The sequence below is a fragment of the Microtus ochrogaster genome, chromosome 6, assembly GCF_000317375.1.
Source record: "Microtus ochrogaster isolate Prairie Vole_2 chromosome 6, MicOch1.0, whole genome shotgun sequence".
NCBI lineage: Eukaryota > Metazoa > Chordata > Mammalia > Rodentia > Cricetidae > Microtus > Microtus ochrogaster.
Window position 1 is genome coordinate 79,045,858 of NC_022013.1, and position 3,712 is coordinate 79,049,569.

Sequence of the window (3,712 nt, forward strand, 5' to 3'; positions counted from 1 at the left end):
CAAAAACCCACTGCCATTGTTCTTGAGTTCTCAGTAGTCCTCATTGTCCGCTATGTTCAGCAAGTCCGGTTTTATCCCAGGTTTTTTCAGACCCAGGCCAGCTGGCCTTGGTGAGTTCCTGATAGAACATCCCCATTGTCTCAGTGTGGGGGTGCACCCCTCATGAAGAGTGTTATAAAAATTTTAGCACTGAATTAAAAAATACTTTTCATCTATAAAAATAATTAACTCATGAGAGAATATACTATTATTATTTCTTAAGACTTTGCTGGACCTTTCTTATCAAACACTGGATTCCCTAATCTGGCATTTATATTCCAGCCGCTCCTCCCAGCACACACTTCAGTCACATGGGTCTAGTCTGCTGCCTCAAGATGCACAAACAATTTTGGTTTGGCTTGTCCTCTCCCTTATGCCTGGAATGCTTACTCATCTCTCAGAACACTCCATTGAACTACCTGCCATACACCTTAGCTTGCACATAGCTCCTGTTTTCTACGCATATGATGGAGGCAGCGAGAACCCAGCATCATATAGACTATGACTGGAAAAAAACAGGATCTCCACTTAGGAACACCAAGATCCAGCACTGGAGGGTCAAATGTGCTTTTCTGGAAGCTATGGCTTCCAAGACCACATCTTATGAACTAACAGGACTTAGACCAGTTAAGCAGCATGAGACTTTTGTTATGATGAGCTGTCAGACTAAACAGAATTTAGTAGTATCAAGAGAATTTATGACAGCACCCAGGAGACTTGAACTCCTACTTCAGCAACCTCACTGTCCTTTTATATCCCCATTGCCCGACACAGTACCACTCATCTGGAGTTAGACAAAAATCATGTTTTTGCAAGTCTAGTATCACATAAGTATGAGAAGGTGGATCTAAAATCTCAAATACCCCCTGTGAAGCATGACCTACTTGCCCTCCACTGCTTACATAGGATCTACCATGCGATCTCCCCCAAGATCTTTAAGCAGAGCTTGTTTGTTTAAAATGAGGTCACTAACAGATGAGTGACTGGTGCTTTATCTGTCAGCTTTTCATTATTCATGCAAGTCACGCATCCCATAAGTGGAACAGAGTATGACATTACATTCTTCTCACAGCTGGGTCAGCAGTGTTGCAGACGGGACACTGGACAGGAGAGGTAGGGGAAGTGGAGAGTCTGGCAGCAGCAAGTCCATACAGTGTCTACCCTGTGACTAACTCAGACTTCACAAAGATCCAGTGACCATCCCCACCATAAACTCATCTGTGTATGTGCCACATGCCCAGCCAGAACCCAAGGCTGCTAGAAGCTGTGCTTTCTACTGTGCTCACGCTGTCTCCCAACTCCTCCTCAATCTTTCCTATCCCTTGCCCCCACCTTACTCCTATATTACTCTTTATCTTCCTCCTTCCACTCTGTGAAATTCAACCTCGTGGGAAATTCAAGTCTAAACAAGAAAGCATAACGAAAAGCAGTGAGCTCTGTTGTAGAGACAGGAATATAAGCTGCCGGAGTGGCCAGAAGAGCCCTTGAGTATAGGTGAAAAGACTAATAACTCTTTAAGTGGAAAATGGCAGATGGTCTAGCATGGCCACAGATATAACATTCCATAGCCTCTGAAGAGGAACAGTCATGGCTGCTGCACTTACCTCTCTGTCCTCACGTGCCTACCAGCACCAGGCAGCTGACAGCGCATGTGTGTGTGAACGGAGGAATGAGTGAATGGATGGTGAGCAAATGAGAGAACATGTGCTTTGGGAAGATCCAAAAATATGAGAATCAAAAGGAAAGAAGAAAGCAAGCCGCGAACTGTCAAACAGTCTTGGATATCACCCTGCAGATTTTGAACTTGGAGAACAACAGGGTTATAACATGAATGTCTTGAAAAATTACACTGTTAAAATTAAGAAAAATAGATTAAGGTAGGGAAGGAATAGTTGCAAGATTATGATGAACCCTTAATTAAGAAGTAACACCAGTAGCAGAAAAAAGGGATGAATTGTACTTTTTTTCAAAGAAAATAAGTAATGACCCAATCAACAGAACATAGAAGATGATGAAGAGCTGAGGATAACTCTAATTCCAAACAGAACGGTCAGGTAGAAGCAGTGTCATTAACCAAAATGAAAACCATGAGAGGGAAGGCATTTGGTTTAGCAGCATGGGGGAAAGAGGCGTGTAGACGAAGCTCTTTTAGGGGATGCTGGATATGGTGTTGACGTGGTATATTACAAACATCAGCCGAGCACTGCAGAGCAGAATGTGAGCAGGCTATCCATGTGAATGTAAGGTTGGTTATAAAAGACCTGGGGCCCCCATTTCTTCTGCTTATGCCATAAGAAAGCATTCAGTCACAAAGTAAAACTAAGCAAACTTAGATGTGAGGTCTTCTTACTGGTTAATTTATTCATTACAAATTTATTGATAAATACATGCTATATTTTTTGAGAATTAAAAAAAACAATACTTTTTTCCAATAGGAAAAGGAAAAATAGGCCTGCTACAAATATGTTACTCATACAACCCTGATTTTATCCATTACTTGATTAAATGCACATTTTCCCACACAGAAAACACATAGTCATAATTTAAAATAGTAATGTGGCTATAAAAAATAAGTAACATTTCTTAATATAGCAAATATTATAAATCTTCAGATTTCTATTTTGTCATTATATCAAGGCCAAAATATTTATTATTTTAAATAAACAATAAGCCGGGCGATGGTGGCGCACGCCTTTAATCCCAGCACTTGGGAGGCAGAGGCAGGCGGATCTCTGTGAGTTCGAGGCCAGCCTGGTCTACAAGAGCTAGTTCCAGGACAGGCTCCAAAACTACAGAGAAACCCTGTCTCGAAAAAAAAAAAAAAAAAAAAAAAACAATAATAGTTCTGAATATATCAATATTTGCTAAATCTCACTTAAGCATAGAACTGCAACAGGAGATGCACTGAAATCAGACTACAGGCATGAACACTGTACATAGTCAATAAAGAATAAATTATACTTAGATCTATAAGACTAGAATTTCTCCCTAAAATCTTATACTATGAATCTGCTTGTAGACATTCTGCATATTTCTGAGAATAGGGTTAATTAATATATGCATAGATATATCCTTTTCAAGGCTTCTAGATCATCAAAGGCAAGTAAACCTATTAAAAATGCCCATTGGGAGCCAGGCAGTGGTGGTGCACACCTTTAATCCCAGCACTTGGGAGGCAGAGGCAGGCAGATATCTGTGAGTTCGAGACCAGCCTGGTCAGTTCCAGGACAGGCTCTAAAGCTACAGAGAAACCCTGTCTTGAAACACACACACACCCAAATTAAATTAAATTAAAAAGCCTGTTAGGAGTTGGAGAGATGACTTAACAGGTAAGATCACAGGCTGCTCTTTCAGAGGACCCAGGTTCAGTTCCCAGCACCCACATAATGGCTCACAACTGTTTGCAACTCCAGATCCAATACCTTTTTTCTGGCCTCCATGAACACTGCACGGACAAAATGGATAAAATCGTGCATATGGTACACAGACATATCTATGGGTGAAACACCTATAAACATAAAATAAATAAATAAAAATATTTTAAATTCCTGTGGCAGGACTCATGAAAGAGTTCAGTCAATAAGCCTGCTAGGCAAGCATGAACACCTGAGTTCAATCCCCAACACCCACATAAAGGGCTGGACATGTGATGTGGGAGGTCCTTCTGTATATG

The 3,712-nt window shown here is 40.9% G+C and overlaps 1 protein-coding gene across 2 annotated transcripts in view; it reads right to left on the reverse strand.

Annotated features, from left to right (window-relative positions):
* The window catches only part of Syt14 (synaptotagmin 14), a 173,475-nt gene that overhangs the window by 111,540 nt on the left and 58,223 nt on the right, over positions 1–3,712 (reverse strand). The gene's annotated exons all lie outside the window — the stretch shown is intronic.